Source organism: Gorilla gorilla, chromosome 15, assembly GCF_029281585.2.
Source record: "Gorilla gorilla gorilla isolate KB3781 chromosome 15, NHGRI_mGorGor1-v2.1_pri, whole genome shotgun sequence".
Taxonomy (NCBI): domain Eukaryota; kingdom Metazoa; phylum Chordata; class Mammalia; order Primates; family Hominidae; genus Gorilla; species Gorilla gorilla.
The window spans coordinates 104,493,570-104,512,289 of record NC_073239.2 but is presented as its reverse complement, the minus strand read 5'-3'; the positions used below and the strand labels follow the sequence as shown (position 1 = coordinate 104,512,289).

The following is an 18,720-nucleotide window of genomic DNA, read 5'->3' as shown; positions in this document are numbered from 1 at the left end:
TGCTTATAAAATATTTTCTTTTTCTTAGAAACTAGGAAATTAACACACATACCTACTTGTACATGTTTTATTTTGTTTTGCTTGGTTGTCAGTGGACCCTGTGAGTCTGAAATTTTCTTCCTCCTAAGCAATGTTCTTATATGATTTATTGCTTATTCTCTCTCTGCTTTGTTCTCTTCTTTCCAGAAGATTACCTGTTTTAGATCTCATGAATCAATCCTTCATCATACTCTTAGCTTCTTTTCAGTATTACTTTTTTGTATGTCTTTATGTTCTGGGAAGATTTCTTGAGTTAATATTTTAAGTAATACATTTTGTTTTCTGCCTCATAGTCTACTGTTCATTGCACCAAAAACATTTTAAATTCTGCTATTCATGTCTTTCAAGATTTAAATTTTGTTATGCTTCATGTATGTAAACCTCTCTTGAAATCGATTTATGGAATTGATCAGAAATTTTTCTCTGATAATTTTTTTTCTTGGAAGAAATATTTCTCAAAAGGAAACATTTGCCTTGAAAACTCAGAGTAGTTACTTTCTGTGGTCTGTTTATTCTTTCACTATTACTTGTGATTTTCTCCCCTTTTCCGTAAAGCCAAGGGGGCCACAATTTTATTCCAAGGAAAAGGGTGAATTTTACATTTAATAATTTTCTTGTTAGCTTAGGCATGAACAGAAATAGAAGTACTGGAAAATGGCTTCATGTCAGGAACATTCTCTGATTAACTCAATGGTGTTTGCCCTTCAGTGTTTCTTCATTGTGCAGCTTTTCACCTCTTAATTAGCGGTGTGCTTTCCTGCCACATTGTTGAAGCCACTGAAAATATGAAGAGTCTGGACTATTGATGTTGCATCCTCCAGAATCAGTAAAACCCAGGGCCGTTCTTTGATGATTCAAGTGAGGTGTCTGGCTGTCAATCTGTTTCTTCTGACCAGCAAGGCGGGACAGTCTCATCAAAGCCGACATTGTCCTGTGCTCAGTATTTTCCTGCCTCTGTGTGTGTGCCTACATGCAGGGAGAGGGGAACTTTCATGGGTCTCTGAAGAAGACTGGAGCTGTTATCTTAATCTGGACTTTAAAAAATATTAATAGACTATCTTTTCAGAGAAGTTTTAGATTAACAGAAAAATGAGCAGAAAGTACAGAGAGTTCCTATACACTTCCTGCTCCTTTTCTTCCCTCTCCCATTATTAACATTTTGGATTACTGCAGTTGTATTTCTTACTATGGGTCAGCCAATTGTAATACATTATTACAAACTAAAATCCGTAGTTGACATTAGGGTTTACTCATTGTGTTGTATATGCTTTGGATTTTGACAACTGCATAATGTCATGTAGCCACCATTACAGTATTATACAGAACATTGTTTTCAAATAATTAAGTTCAGCATATTGTGTAAAACCAGTCACCAGTTAGCTTGGAAATAGCACCAGCTACATTTCTGAGTGGCCAGGATCTTTGTGGCACTGAATTGTGTGTGTGCACTTCAAAAACCATGACACTGATTTTGTTGGGAAAAAATCCTAGGCAGCGTGGTAGCAGTAATTTGTGTTGGCTCTACCTAGATTCAACACAACTGGAAGGAAATTTTACCTTTATCAACGCTTGAATAAAAGTTTCAACATTATTTATGGAGTAGCTATTTCTTTTCTATTAAAAAGTTCATGGTAAAAAAGTTAAATCCAAACACTCTGTCGATGAAGAGAGTCAAACTGTGTAAAATATTTGAAGAGATTTATTCTGAGCCAAATTTGAGTGACCAGGGCCCATGACACAGCCCTCAGGAGGTCCTGAGAACATGTGCCCAAGGTGGTCGGGGTACAGCTTGATTTTATACATTTTAGAGAGGTGTGAGACATCAATCAAATATACATTTAGGAAATACATTGATTTGGTTCAGAAAGGTGGGACAACTCAGGGCGTGGGGAGTGGGTGCTTCCTGGGTATAGGTAAATTATTTTCTTTCTTCCCTTTTTTTTTGGAGATGGAGTCTTGCTCTGTTGCCCTGGCTGCAGTGCAGTGTTGCAATCTCGGCTCACTACAAGCTCTACCTCCTAGGTTCATGCCATTCTCCTGCCTCAGCGTCCCGAGTAGCTGGGACTACAGGTGCCCGCCACCATGCCCGGCTAATTTTTTTTTTTTTTGTACTTTTAGTAAAGACGGGGTTTCACTGTGTTAGCCAGGATGGTCTCGATCTCCTGACCTTGTGATCTGCCCACCTCGGCCTCCCAAAGTGCTGGGATTACAGGTGTGAGCCACCGTGCCCGGCCTTAAAACATTTTCTGATTGACAATTGGTTGAGTTTGTCTAAAGACCTTGGATTGATTAGAAAGGAAATGTTCCGGTTAAGATAAAATATTGTGGAGACCAAGGTTCTTTTGAAGTCTTATAGTGGCTGCCCTTAGAGATAATAGATGACAAATGTTTCCTATTCAGACCTTTAAAAGGTGCTAAACTCTTACTTAATCTTTTCAGGATTGGGAGGGCCTGGAAGAAAAGATCTGGCTACGTTAATAGAGATTCTTTACAAATGCACCTGTCCCTCCACCAAGGACAGCTTTGCAGGACCATTTCAAAATATGGCAAAGAAACATGTTTTGGGGTAAAATAATTTCAACTTTCTTCTTTGTCACGTGATGTTATGCTAGAGTCAGACTGGAGAGTAAGTCACAATATAAAGGGTTAAATAAAGCCCATCTGATGAGAATTTATGGTTTGTAAGGCATGACTCCCTAGACCCCTTAGATAGGAATTTGGGCAAGTTAAAAAATCAGAGCTCAGTTCTCAACTGAGGTTTCCTTTTCAACCTGGCCTTATTCTTTTGAGTGTGGGAACACCTTTCTTACAACAGAGACTCTATTGAGTATTGGAAATAGGAAGGAAGCCACACGTGGATGTGCAAGTGGATTATTCTTGCCTATTGATTGCGGTAGAAAGAAATGAGCAGGGACACTGCCCCTTGGCTAACACACATGTCCTTCCCTATTGCTACTCCCAGCTTGCCACAGCAACATCCCCTATGGCTCAAAAAACTTTCTTTTTCCTTAGATGATTTTTTTGGGAAACTTCTCCATTTACTTCTTAACCTTGTTTCTTCTTTGTCTGCATTGATTGGACATGCCTTAGTTTTCTGTTTCTCTGTAAAGCGTTGCCACAAGCATAGCAGCATAAAACTACACCTGTTTATTATCTTATTGTTCTGTAAATCAGAAGTCTGGATGGGCTTGCCTGGGTTCTCTGCTAATGGTCACACACCTGAAGTCTTGCCTGAGCTGAACGTCTATCTGGTGGCTCTAGGGAGGGATCTTCTTACACGCTCATTCAGGCTGTTAGTAGAATCCAGTTCCCTCTGGCTATGGATCTGAGGCCCTTGTTTCCATGCTGGCTGTCATCTGGGGCTGTCTTCAACTCCTCAAGACCACTAGCTTTCCTTCTCATGCATCCTTTCCATCTTCAAAGGAGCAATGGCACATCGGGTCCTTCTCACACTTTAAATGCCTCTAACTTCCTTCCCAGTCTGAGTATGTTCTCAGCTTTTAAGGGCTTATGTGATTAGATAAGCTACACCTGAATAATGAGTGGAAGCTGGTGAAGGTCAACTGTTCATATAAGGTAACAGTCACAGAAGCAACATCTCATTATATTCACATGTTCTGAGGATTGAGGCGTGAGGCATTAGGTGGAGGCATCGGTGCATGTTTAGAATGATACCTACCTCCCATCCTCCCGATGTCCATCCTTTGTGCTACTGTTGCCATATACTTTCCTATTACATAAACAGCCAGAATATTGTTACCATTTTTGCCTTAAACTATTTTCTTTTTAAAACAAAACCTTGGAGACTGTTTTTTCCCCTGCAGTTCAAGTCTCTCCTTAGATATCACCTTGTCTATATTTACTACCATCTAAACGTTTCTGATGGGCTTAGGAGGAGTTGGTAATTTGCAGCTTTTCTAGTGTTTAAGTTTGGATGCTCTTTCTAGCTCCCTATGTGTCCAAGCTGAAACTGGTATGTTGTGTTTTTGTTTGTTTGTTTGTTTGTTTTGTGAGACAGAGTCTCACTTTATCGCCCAGGCTGGAGTGCAGTGATGTGATCTGGGCTCACCACAACCTCTGCCTCCCAAGTTCAAGCAATTATCCTGCCTCAGCCTCCTGAGAAGCTGGGATTACAGGCACCTGCCACCACGCCCAGCTAATTTTTGTATATTTTAGTACAGACAGGGTTTCACCCTGTTGGCCAGCCTGGTCTCGAACTCCTGACCTCAGGTGATCTGCCCACCCCCACCCCCCCTTGGCCTCCCAAAGTGCTGGGATGACAGGCATGAGCCACCATGCCTGGCTTACTGTTTTTTTTTTTTCAATTAACTCATTATTAGGGAAATATTTAGCAGCATCTAAAAAGCACATCCGATGTGGCAGCAGCACAGTCTACACACAACAATCAGACTGTGCCGCCCTTCACTGAATGTAGATCTCTAATTGTTTGGCATCATGTAGTCAAAAATCTCCTCTGTTTTATTTGAAGGTGGTCATTTTAATTTGGCTTACAAATTTTGCAAAGAAGGAGAAGTAAGCTATAGACATTGGTGTTTCCTATAGTGTCTCTTTGGACCTTGTGTTATTTCTGCAGCACAGTGTTTGTCTGTTTATAACCCCTCCAAACAGAGTCTTTTAAGGGCAGGCATAATGTCTCATCTACTTTTGTTTGTCTAATGCTGAGCATATGACAGCATAATATGTGGTACAGAAAACCGCATTTAATGTTGTTAAATGCTTGTTTAATGTTGCTGAATGTTTCTGGGTCATTCAGTGAGATGTTGCATTTTCCTGAAAATTCCTTGAACTCCTAGAGAGATACACATCAAGAGGTGACCAAAGTCTTCTTCCAAGAAGATTTTTATTGGTTTGTATTATACAACAAAAAGTGGACAATTCAGATGTGCTCTGAGAAAGGCTGGGGCATGTGCCAAAGTGATGTGTGTGTTCTCTGTGGAGCTTGATTTCTTTAGCTGGGGAACCAGAAGCCACTCAATGATCTCCAGATTAAACTACTATTTCTCATAGTATGAGAGTATTTTTAATGCTTAATAACAAATAGCATTTTAATTTGAACTCTATAAGGCAAGAGGCTTACATGAAATGAACAAGTACAAGCAGACATGAAGGAGAAGAGTGACTACCTGCATTATGGGTGTGCAGTTCAGCAGAAATGATGCTCTGAGTGAATCTTAAATAGTCTAACAAAGTGAAATCCCCTCGGCTCATCAGTGAAGGCTGTGAATATGATAATCTATGTGTGACGGAAGCCTTCACAGCTGCTCCTTTGCAGTGCAATCCGACTTGGGGATTTTTTGTTGTTGTTGCTATAGGGCTCACTGGACTCTCCATAAGGCATGAAAGAGAAAAGTTTGAAACTGATTTGCCACAAATAACTCCTTAGATGCTGGTTTCTGTTGCATTTAGGTCTTGATATAGGTATAAGGACTGGGTAGTGGGTTTTCATTTGGAGAACAAACTTGATTTTAAGCTCCTCCTATGGGCCCTTCCTGTCTCATGCACAATACTGTACACTCACACCAAACTGAAGATTCTGATGTGAACATCTTTGCAAAAGATTTCAGGCCACTGATTTGACAGGTCCGATCACATGTGGCTTGTGGTTGGCCCTGACTGCAGTTGTGCAAGACAGATGGAATGGTATTGTGGAAGGAGCAGAAAGATCATGGGGTTTGGAAGTCACCAGAGTGGGCTCAAATCCTGGCTCTGCCATTTTCTAGGACTTTGACCTAGGTCAGGTGATATAATCTTTCTGACCCCTAGTAGAATTCTTGTGAAGATAAAATGATCCTCATACGATGAGGATTAAAATTGTGCATAAAAAGAGTCTGGCTCAAAAACAGAGGAGAGTCAATAGATGGCAGCTTCTATTACTATTATTCAATTTTGACTTCATGAATTGTTTTCACCTGTTTTCTGTGGCCCTAACACTATAGATGCAATCACATGTCTGGCCCCTTCACACACTGGAATCATTGACATGACAATATGCTCAGCACCTTAGCTTTTGTGTCTGGGGTCTTTCCTCTAGGCCCGATCATGTAATAGGCTTTTATTCTTCACTCATGTTAGAATCCCCCTGTGTCGAAGGATTATACAGCCCTACCTTGTTTAATGCATGTATGGCCATGTGACTTACTTTGGCCTGTGCAACAGAAGCAAAAGTGGTGTGTCATAGCTAGGCAGAGCCTCTAACATGTTGGGTACCATTTTCTCTCTGCTTCTGCAACCACAGAGCTATGGCAGGATGGATCTTCCCAAGACCTGAGTCCCTGAGTGACTGTGGTGAACAGAGATTTATTGTCTACTACAATAGACATAGTGTGAGTGAGAGGTAAACCTTACCATTGTAAGCCAAGAGATTTTTGAGTTATTTGTCATGACAGCATAACCGAGCTCTTCCTAATTGCTACAGGGCTTCTCTCTCAATTCCAGCTCTGAGTTAGAGTTCTCTTCATCTGCCAACAACTCCATCAACCCATGTGGACCTTCACTTCCTGTGAAGTGGCTCTGTCTATCCAGTGGGTCATCAGATGCATACAGGATGACCACAAGCTGGTGCTTATGTCAGATCCAAGCTTACTCCGTCTGTTCTCTCCTGCCACTTAATGCTCTTGGACTCTAAGCTGCTCAAACTTGTACCTGGAATTATAATACATAGACATAAAATAAAGCCCACGCTGGGAAAGGTGGTTCTGAGATACTTCAGTTCTCTACTTTCCTTTCCTTTCCTCCCTCTCGTTCTGTTTCACTTGCTGCTCAAACTCATCATGCACACATAGCTCCACAGGGAGGGAATTGGGCTGAAGCAAACAAGGACTTGGGCTATGTCCATCCCTGTCTGCCTCTAGAGCTGTCTGTCTGTCTTCCTGATGCTATCAGGATCACTTCCTCTCCACATGTAGCTTCAGCGCTGCTCCCCAGTGGCAGGACTTAGGTCTGGGAGATCTGAGCAGCTGCTGCCTTAGGTTTTGGATTTGGCATTGTCTGCCTGCCTCTCCTAGAGCCACTGTGGGCTTCTGTTCTGTTCCTCAGCTCCCTTCTGGCTTGGAACCAGTATCCTGGACCCTTCTGGGATGGAGCCTGCTTTACTCTCGCAGCCCCAAAGATTATAACCAATATCCAGAGCTGAGCTTACTTACCTGAACTCTGTCACTTCCTCACGTTGCTTAATTAGTAAAAAAAACCAGAAGCCATCTTGAGCCAAAAAGGACTTACTGGTGTCTTAGCCCATGTGAGCTGTTACAAAAATGTACCACAGACTGGATGACTTATAAACAACAGAAATCTATTTCTCATGGTTCTGGAGGCTGGGAAGTCTGAGCTCAGGCTGCCGGCATGGTTGGGTTCTGGTGAGGGCCCTCCTCCAGGTTGCAGATGGCCAGATTCTTGTTGTTCCCTCACATGATGGAAAGAGAAAAATAAATCTTATCTCTCAGCTTTTTTTTTTTTTTTTTTTTTAGATGGAGTCTTGCTCAGTCACCCAGGCTGGAGTGTAGTAGCGTGATCTCAGTTCACTGCAATCTCTGCTTCCCAGGTTCAAGTGATTCTCCTGCCTCTGCCTCCCAAGTAGCTGGGATTATAGGCATCTGCCACCATGCCTAGCAAATTTTCATATTTCAGTATTTCATATTTCAAATTTCATATTTCAGTAGAGACAGGGTTTCACCATGTTGGCCATGTCTGCTCTCGAACTCCTGACTTCAAGTAATCCTCCTGTCTCAGCCTCCCAAAGTACTGGGATTACAGATGTGAACCAACTGCACCTGGCCTCCTCCTGTTTTTATAATTTAAGGGCACTAAATCCACCATGAGGGCTCCATCCTGAGAACTTAATCTAGCTCTAATTACCATCTAAAGGCCCAACCTCCAAATATCATCGTATTGATGATTGGGGTTTTAACATACAAATTTTTGGGGCATACACATATTTTGTCCTCACAGTGTGAGACTAAAATCCTGCAAATAGAAAAGGAAGGTCTTTAGAATATGAGCAAGAGAGGCAGCTTCTAGGACCAGTGGCTCTCTCTGTATCAGCCTCAGGCCCCTTACAGTTTCTCTTATAGGATCTCTGTGTTTCAGCTACCTGTTGTTCTATAACTAACTACCCCAAAAAATATTGGTTTAAAGAAACACAAATGTCTGATTTCTCATAATTCTTAACCAGGCACTTCCTCCATCTCATGTAGTGTCAGTTGATGCCCTGGGATGGCTGGGAAATTCAAAATGTCCTCCACTGGATGAATGGCTGCCAGCCTGGTGCTCAGATGAGTCTGTTGGCAGTGGCTTTGGTTCTTGTCTGTGTGCCATTCCTTTTCCTCTTTACTGGTTATCCATAGACTGTTTCATGGGGACGCCTTTACAGTTGGCACCCGAGTTAGGGAGGCTTCTAAGGTTCTAGTTGCATCCGCCACTATACAAGTGCTCTGAGAGGGGAAAGGAGCCATGATTCCTGCTTTCGATAGCGCCTGTTTTGTCGTGATTGCCTTCACTGTGAGCAGACAGGTGCCATTTCCCATTTTGCCTCTGCTGGGTCAATTACAGTGATTTCAAAGGACACTAATGGATCTGACAAGTCTCATTGGAAAGAAAATTCCTCCAGATTAACAATAAATTGATCTGATTACCTAATTCTAGTATCATTCAGAAGAAAAATGCAAGGCTGAAGTGAAGTGGCAATCTTTATTCATATCAATCTGGGATAAAATGGAGAGTGTGGGGGAAGCTGGAGGCAAGGAATGAAAAACCTCTGCACTCTGAAAGCCAAAAAAAACCCCCCAAAACTGTATTTCAAGATGTTTCCATTTAGAGATGGGCAGGACAGGTATTTAAGGAATATTAAGCATATTCCAGGCTTATTGATTTACCTTTTTGTAACATGCAAAGGTCATAAGACCTTACTGTTTGGAACACAGGTAGGCTGTGACTTTGCTTTCCTGTTGTTAAAATTATTTTAGAGCAAGAGATACGTTCAAATTTTGTGATCCTAGTGAAGATCAACAGAAGAATAGTAAATTCTTGCTGTGACTTTGCAGTACACTTGACATGTGTGTTAATAATGCCACCTGGCAACAATAGTGGAAGAATAATAGATTCATTTAGCAACGGATACCACTCTGGATAACTGTTGGTTTTGGTGCATTACCTCCACGGTAAAGACTTCCCTGACCCAGACAGACAGTTACCGCTTTCTTCCCTTTTTCACTTATAGTGCCCTGGATATACTTCTATTTAGAGAATTCTGAAATCTGTTTAATCTAATATTTACTTAATCTTTATTGGATGTTGCATTATGTGCTGAAGTGCACTGGCAGTGAATTAATTCATTGTCACCATCCTACTGCTTTACTTTAAGATCTTACCACTCTTTCTTGAACGATTGCACTCACAACCATAATCTTTATTCCCAAGAAATTTATAGTCTGATAAGAGATTGTCACAGAAACTGTTGGTTAAATTCCATGCAGGCATTACTTTACTTCTCTGCTGGAAGATGCCAATTTTGTTCTCATGGCTCCTCCTTTACCGCATGACTTAGATGAGGCTAAACTTGTACTGGTAAATATGTGATTGGTTTGCTGAGGTTATGTGATTCAATGCTAGCCAAGGAAATATCGGTCAAGTTGGCTGCAGAGGCTTCTGGGAAATGTTTTCTCATTGACCTAAAGAAACCCACAGAAATGCAAGATATTTTTATTTTTGAATTGTGTGCCTGGAAATGCAATATTCACTTGCTCTCCAGAGGAGAGCTTGCCTTCAGATAAGCCAACAGGGTAGCAAAAATGTGGAAATAATCTGGGTTCTTGATGCTACCTTTAAGTTGTTCAAATGATCCAAACTGGAGGTACCCTACCATGGAATATCTGTTATGGTGCATGATAAATATCCTGATACTCAAGCCAGCTATTGATTGATTGCTTTCTTACTAATGCAGAGGCATACAGATAAAAAGTACATTTTACCGCAACAGTAAGGCAGAGTATGGGAAGCAAAAAAAAAGGGAGGTATAAAGTACTATGAGAATTCAGGAGAGGGAGGGAGTATGGTCTACTGCGGTGAGGAGAGGTAATCAGAAAATCAGACTGACAGCATAAGCCACACACAGACAGCACGTTTAGACCATAGGAACTTTTTGGTATGTGTATGGATTACAGAATGTTTAAAATTTAAGCCAGGTATCAAAAAATCATGATCTTTCCTGTAAAAGTTAATATTTATTTTTTCATGCTTTATTTCAGTGCTCACCTGGCAACACTGGCTGTGGCTGAGGAGTGGTGTTCCTCTACACAGAGCCTGGGCTTTCCTCCAGACTTGCTGCCCTCATGCAAGCCCCCTGCCTGATGTCACCTGCCTGATGCTGGTGCTTTTCGACTGCTGTATCTATGAAGGGAGAAGCATTTGCTGCTGAAAGAGTTATTGTATTTGCTACTGGCAACACTTGAGAGTAAAGTTTAGCAGAGTAAGAGAGACATAAATCTAGAGGTTTGGGGTAGGTTTTTTTTAAAGGATGTATCATTTGTTTATTTTAAAAAGTCTAAGAAGAAAAGAGGAGAGCAGCGGACACATTTGAGAGCATTTGAGGGTTAGAAAAGATTTACATCTTAGGAATGAGGATCCTTGAGCTTGTTTCCAAGTTCATGGTGTTTTGAGTGTGGCAAGACTTTTTAATATTATGAATGATGCCCATGGAATCTTCTGTAACACTCAATCGACGGGAATCCCGAAGTACTATATATCCCAGATCTTTGTTTTCCCAAACACACTGGAGTATGAAGGACATGTTGTGAATGACAGAATTCTGTCATTATATTTAATTTACTATCAAATTTACCTACTAAAGTAGAGGACTGATTAAGATAAATACAGACAATGATCTCATCCTGGAAGGAATTACTATGGAAAAAGAATTTGACAAGAAGATCCCCTTTTTATCTGAACAATAAAACATATCAATTTCTCAAAGCTCTTATGTTTGGCCAGTTCATCTGGTGAGAGAATGGAAAAAGGGAGACATTCATCAATTTTACAACCTGCAGTCCATCATCAGACCAAATCAGGAAGAAGAGTGCATGGAGAAAACATTTGAGAAGAAAAGGTATTTTCAAAACATCTGGAGCAAGAGACAAATCCCATCAGCTCAGTTCCAGCAATATATGCAGGTAAGATTTTGTTCTTGAAAAATCTTCAATTGCCTCCATTAGCTCTAAACCTTTTACCTCTGGCCAGCAGTAGCAAATTAGAATTAATAATGTGGCTTTTGAAAAAGCAACAGTGATGTAATTATTGTATCAGCATAAGGTTAATGATTTTTAAAATGGAAAGGCTAGTGATGTGCTTAGAATTTTTTAAAAATCGAAGAAATTATCTCAATTGAATTTGCCTCCTTCTGCTTGTTCTTCAGGTAATAAGGTTGAGTGAAGAGTTAACATTGCTGCAAGTAGGATTATCTGCAAAAACATTAAGCCAGTCTTGACTTGCTTAACAGATAAAATTCAGCCAGAAAGTGAAAATAGGGGGTGAATGTTTGTGTGGGAAACACAGGAGCCTAGTTTAGTACTCTACCCAAATGCGTTGAAGATGCTGCTGAATGTTTCATTTGGGATACCAATCTAGCTACAAGTATCTGGAAGAATCAAAAAATGTTTTACAAAGTTAATACATAGGCGTGAAAACCAAAGAGCAGACCCAATGCACAACTCAGTTCCGCTAAAGGCCTGTGAGACCTCTCATGGTTGAATACTCAGAAATTTTTAAGTAACTAGTATTCTCCATAAACAAAAATAAAGATGGTAATATAATACACCATTTTTCTAACAAGATTCTACTGGTTAGAAAAATGGTGTAAATGTATAGGCTAGTCTAGGCATTGATGGACTGCAGCAGGTATTCAGAACACTGGTGATGTTTGAGAGGCATATTAGGGAACATGGCAGCAGATTTCTGGACATGTCTCCCATTTCTATCTCTTATTAAATGTATGACCATGAGTACTTTACTTAACTTTTTGGTGGCTCAGTGTTCTCATTGGTAAAATATGGCTATAAATAGTACTTTGTGGGTTATTTGGAGGGACAAAGGTGATAACATATTTAAAATGCTTAGTCCTGTGCATTACCCGTTCATATATTCAGCAGACAATATGCTGAAAGTGCTCATTAAATATTAGATATTGGCTGGGCGCGATGGCTCACACCAGTAATCCCAGTGCGTTGGGAGGCCAAGGCGAGTGGATCACTTGAAGTCAGGAGTTTGAAACCAGCCTGACGAACATGGTAAAACCAAAAAAAAAAATGCAAAAATTAGCCGGGCATGGTGGCATGTGCCTGTACTCCCAGCTACTCAGGAGGCTGAGGCACGAGAATCACTTGAAACCAGGAGGTGGAGGTTGCAGTAAGCTGAGATCGCACCACTGCACTCCAGCCTGGGTGACAGAGCGAGACTCTGTCTCAAAAAAAAAAAAAAAAAAAAAAAGAAAGAAAAAAATAGATATTAATGTAAAGATATTTTGTATTTGCATGTTTTACTGCCATGTACTTTGAGACTATCAAAAATCTACAAAATTAGGGAGAAGAGGAAATTCAAAATTTACAAAAATATCTATTTCTTAAAGAAAATTTTGCATAGGAGAGAATTAATAATTTTCTGTTAAAGAAATATATAAATATATTAATTAGTGAATCTCAGTTATCTGGCTCTGTGTATAGGTAAGGAAAAATAGATAAATTGATCTGACAGTTATTTGAATATAATAATGCCATGTTAATGTAAAAATAAAACAACATTTAAATGCTATTTTACAACCAGGAGTATCATTAAATATCTTTATATTTTATGCATCACAATGCAATCTATGCACATTTGAGAAATAGTAGTATCTTTATGCACAAGGCATTTTTTTACTCAGTGAGGGATATTTATTAAGAGTGTGTGCTCAAGTGTCAGGTGGCTGGCTGGTGACACAAGACAAGTTTCTACCTCTGAGAATTTCCTCATCTGTAAAATAGGTAATAAGGCCCACCACCTAGGTTTGTGCTTAGGGTTAAAAGAAATAATCCAGGCACACCATTCTAGACACATAGCAAGAGTGTGATACCTATGATTAATATTGCCATTGTCAATATTATAGACAATTATAGACAATGCATGGTGTACATGTGTATTACAGAGCTGTGCACATGAATTCTGCCACCTTTTAAGAGCTCTCAGTCCCCCAGGTTGGTACTGAAATGTTTTGGGTTTGAATTCCGGGTCTTTTTACACTTGTCAGCAACAAGACCTCACTTGCCAGGGGGGTTGATCAGTAAGCAGTTTTTGAGTAACAAACTATCCCAACATGTAGTGTCTTAATGGGACACACATTTATCATTTCTTATGCTTCTATGGGTTGCTTATTGGTTCTTCTGGTTTGGACAAGCTTGGTTGGGGCTCAGTAGTCTAGGATGACCTCACTTGTATGTCTGCACCCTCAGATGGAACAACTGGACATCTGGAATGGCCATTAATTCTCTCTACATGGTTTTCCAGCCACCTCTAGGAGGACAGCCCATGCTTGTTCACCTAGTTGTGGAAGGGGTCCCACAGCAAGAAAGAAACAGGCCCAATGTTCGAGAGCTTTAAAAGCTTCTAATTGCTTTACATTTGCTAATGTCCCAGAGCTAAGGCAAATCACACGGCAATACCCAGATTTTAGAGGTGGAAGAAAAGGCTCAATTTTTCTGATTGGAGGAGCTGCAAAGTCATATTGCAAAGGAACATGCAAATAAGGGTGGGATAATTTTGTGGCCACTTTGCAATTTACTACAGAAAGTAATTTAATATTTTGAGTCAGAATTTTCCAAGCTTATTCTCTTCTATTCAAACAAAACTTCAGATATTTCGTATGATTATTATTTGTTGGTTTTAAGAATATTTGGGATCTCTTTAAACAATTTAATACTTTAAACAAGTATTAAATTCAATTTCAATTTAAGACCACTAAATTCCTTGTTATATTCCCCATTTTTTAATATGAACATGGTGAAATGTTTTTCATATATGTGCAAGACAGAGCAGATACATTTTAGATATAAGCAAAAGAACAGGCAATATGATAATACTTTTTTAGTTTATACTTTCTAGTACATCAATACTTTCACCCTCTATTATACAAAGTCACATTTGTTGTCTCATATTTATTAGTTATCTCTGCAACTGGACCAGCATCCCTGGTAGAATGCATTATGACTCCAGATCCTCACCTCTCTCTGCATCCATGTTCTTGACATGTTCTTATGGGTGTCATTATGAGCAGAGTATATTTCTCTGCCCTTTGATTTTGGACTTGGCCATGTGACAATATTTGGCCAAAGGCATGTGGTTGGAAGTGACAGTACTTCAGTCTAAGATTTGACTTTAAGAGGTATATAGGCTTGTTCTCTTGAGTCTCTGTCATTATGATAAGAACACGGCTGGCAGCTAGCTGGTCCTAGATTAAGGACATGTGTGGAGCAAAGCCACCTCAGCTAACTCACAGACCTGTAAGAAGTAGAGCCTCACCAGCCCCCAAAACTACCTTCCCTTGAGCAATCTAATCCCAGCTCACTAAGACATTTGACCCAAAATAAATGAGTGATATTTTCAGCCACTGTGTTTTGGGGTGTTTTTTATGGAACAAGTGGAAATGGACACTAGCCTTTTGAGGTAGATTACTGCCCATAATAATAGATGGATACAGAGTAGGGTCTCAAGATGTATTTATTTGGTCCTTAAGTTTTGACATTCCATTAGCTTTCTGTTACTAACATGACAAAAATATCTGAAATTTAGTGGCTTAAAACAACATAAATTGATTTTCTAATAGTTCTGTAGGTTAGAAGTTTGACATGGTTTTCACTGGGTTAAAACTAAGGCCTCAGCAGAGCTGCTTTCCCTTCTGGAGGCTCTAGGGAAAAATCCATTTCCTTGCCTTCTCCAGCTTCTTCGGGCCACCTACATTCCTTGGCTCATGACTCTCTTCTTTCATCTATGTTATGTGCTGAACATGTTCCCCAAAATTCATGTTGAAGTCACTAATCTCAGGACCTAAAAATGAAACCATATTTGGAGATAAAGTCTTTAAGAAGGTAGTTAATGAGGCTGTTAATGGTGGGGTCTTAAACCAATATGACTGGCGTCCTTATAAGAAGAGAAAGAGACACTAGGGATGCATGTGCTCAGAGGAAAGGCCGTGTGAAGACACAGCAAGAAGGTGGCCATCTGCAGGCCAAGGAGAGAGGCCTCAGGAGAAATCAAACCCACCAACATCTTGATCTTGGACATCTATCCTCTAGAACTGTGAAAAAATAAATCTCTGTTGTTTAAGACAGATATATTGTCATGGCAGCCCTAGCGAACTAAAACAATCTTCAAAGACTGCAACGGCATTTCTCTGGTTATTCTTATCTTAGCACCTCTCTTCAGCTGGGAAAGATTCACTGCTCTTAAAGTCTCCTATGATTATACTGGGCCCACCCAAATAATCCAGGATATCTTTGCATCTCAAAATATTTACCTCTAATAACATCCTCAAAGTCCCTTTGCCATGTAAAGCAACATATTCATAGGTTCTTGTGATTAGGAGATAGGACATGGACATCTTTGGAGATGAGGGACATTATTCTACTGACCAGAGACATAGAAGGTAACATTGAGATTATATAATTCATGGTTCAATCGATATAATTTTTAAAGAAATGAAGTAGTAATTTAGTTATTTTGAGAAAAAGAATATTGCAATGAGAACAATTATTCAGTAAAGACAGTTTTTTTCCTTTCATTTTCTTATTTCCTAATTCTGAAGCCCAGGTTTAGTTAAAACTTGCCTTGCTCCTTATACACATTTTTTTTTTTTGCCATTAAAGAGCTTTCTATACCAGCCCACTTTTTAGCATCTTGCCTGCTTTTGCAAGATTCCTTCTAGCTGTTTCTATCTGGTGACCCTGCCTCTCTACTGAGGAAAGTTATTAACAAAAGCTGTCAGCTGCACGAGGCTTTCATCCAATCTATAAGTGAACACCACAGAAAAACCTCTGTGAATCTTATTTATTTATTTTTTTTGGAAAGCCTCACACTGCCAATGGAAAGTTAGAGAATGAATGGCATGGCATGCTTACTTTTTCATGATCTGGGTCTCAGAAGCTCTATTAAAAGTCTATCAAGTATTTTATCAGCTTCTGTTGGAGCCACAAATGATAACTTTATGTGGGAATTCATTTTCTATACATGCCAATTATAATATCAGAAGTGTGCTGAGCTGAATTCATATTTGCATTTGATGGCTAGGGCCAGCTGGAAAGCGTTTTCCACTGTGAGTTAAGTGCCATGCGCATCTTTAAATTTAGATATTAAAACACACACCAAACACCCAGTGCTGGAAAGACGCAAACAAATAGCAAGCAAGAGACCCATTTTTGGCCAACTCACAATTGAACATCCAGTCACCAATTAAACAACTCTATTCGTGGTGAGGCACGAGGGCTGTCTTAGTTGGTCACAGCTTCTTTGTGCTCTGGTCAGAAAATCACTTGCCTATTCCCATGACAACCTCTCACAGTTCAACACCTTAACATTCAGTTTTCGTATTCTGGAACAATGCCCCAAACACAAAGTGACAGTTGTTGTCCAGGTTATAAACACAGCCCCGAATCCATTATGACCTATTTTGCTGTTTCTTCTATTACTTCAGCTGATGTGCTGCCGAAAAGCCAGTGAAAGTTCTTCCACTTCTCAAGAATATAATACTTCATGGCTCATTTGAAATTGAGTCAGCACAAAGTGAAGTTTTATGGCAGGATCCTAATGCAGTATCCTGGGTGGCATCTGGCAGTTTTCAAACTAAGCCAAATAAGTCAGGAACCGATGTTCCCCAGGGGCTTTTCCTAGTAGAGCTCAGTTTAAGCAGAAGGAGAGAAATGAGGACTTAAAAGTGTCATGAGTTTCATGCTAGAAGAATTTGGATTTACATTCTGTTATTTCAGCTGTCAAGTTCCTAACATAGATAAAGATCGTTGCAGTCACTCCATGAGACTTCTCTACGTGGGATTGGAATTTTTGCAAATTTAGAGAAAGCAACATTGACAGAATTTCCAGCAAATATTTCTAACACCCCAAATGGATGTAAACAATGAGTAAGAGGTGGGGGAGGTGTCTCTGAACACAAGTTTTGTCTGTTTCCAAATGCCCTGTTGTGTGATGTTCTGCAGAATTCGTGGGTAAGCAAGAAAGGGAACAAATTCCTTTCTCTCCAAATGTTGTGCATTAAGAGAATACGTATTTTTACCCATAAACACATGAGGACTTATCAGCTGTGTTGGATCAGGAAATATGTCTTGAGAACTGGATATTGAAACAGAAATTTAAATGTGTGGTTCACCCCAGATTATCATTATACTTCTTTTGGCTACTGCTAAGGACTTCCACATCTAAGGGGAGTACTGGGATGTGTGGCAGATTGCAGCTGTGCCTCCTTTATCTATCTCTGTATCCACTCCTCTTGCTATGTGATTTTGAAGTTCCCCTCCTGAGAGAGGTGGAATCTAATTCCCTACCCCATGTGTATTAGGCGGTTCTTGCATTGCTATAAAGAAATACCTGAGGCTGGGTAATTTATAAAGAAAAGAGGTTTAACTGGCTCATGACTCTGTGGGCTGTACAGGAAGCTGGCTCATGACTCTGTGGGCTGTACAGGAAGCAGAGCAGCATCTATTTCTGAGGAGGCGTCAGGAAGCTTCCAATCATAGCCGAAGGCGAGAAAGGAGCAGGCATATCATGTGATGAGAATGGGAGCAAGAGAGAGTGCAGGGAGGTGCCACACACTTTTGAAAGAACAGATCTCATTTGAACTCAGAGCAGGGGCTCACTTACCACCAAGTGCTTGGCCCAAGCCATTCACGAGGGATCCGCCCCACGATCAAAATACCTCTTACCAGTCCCCACCTCCAACACTGAGGATTTCAATTCAACATGAGATTTGGGTGGGGACAAATATCCCAATTATATCACCATGGGACTTGCTTCTGCCAATAAAATAAGGCATAGTCATGGCATGCTAGTTCTGAGCACAGGCCTCGGAAAGTCTTTGCATAATGTTGCTTTCCATTTTGTACTTTTGCTGTAGTCATGAGCCTTTGATTTACCTACACATGTGGGAGTGAGCTAACCAGCTCACAAACAGGATCAAGACAACTGAGGGCTGCTGAGCCCAGCCTAGATGAGTAGATCCCTCAGTGACCTCCAGACACATGAGCTATAATAGTAGAATATTATGTTTTAAACCACTCTGTTTTGTGCATTTTATTGAGCAGCACTTTTGTGGCAATAGCTCAATGATACTAAAATTTAACACTTATCATTCAATAGACATTCACTAAATGAATGGATGAATAAAAGTATATCCAGAATATTTTTGTATGTGTATGTACACAAATTTGTATAGACATAAACAAGTAAAATACATAGAACACACACACAGATAAATACAAATGCATCTTTCCACTTGCATACAGAGGTAGACATTTTCCTGTTTAAATTTTAACATTTCCCTTTGAAAATTGGTTTGGGATTAATTGATTAGTTGCAAAGTTCTCAGAGAATGAGAGACAAATCTACCTTGATCCAGGGCCCTACAGTTTGGTTGTGCAGCTG

The 18,720-nt window shown here is 40.1% G+C and overlaps 1 long non-coding RNA gene across 1 annotated transcript in view; it reads left to right on the top strand.

The window, feature by feature from the left end:
• LOC129526585 (uncharacterized) overlaps positions 1-18,720 on the top strand; it is a 332,112-nt gene that overhangs the window by 155,730 nt on the left and 157,662 nt on the right. Inside the window, exon 3 of the long non-coding RNA XR_008671252.2 lies at positions 10,299-11,219. This is a non-coding gene — a long non-coding RNA (uncharacterized lncRNA). The remainder of the gene's footprint in view (positions 1-10,298; positions 11,220-18,720) is intronic.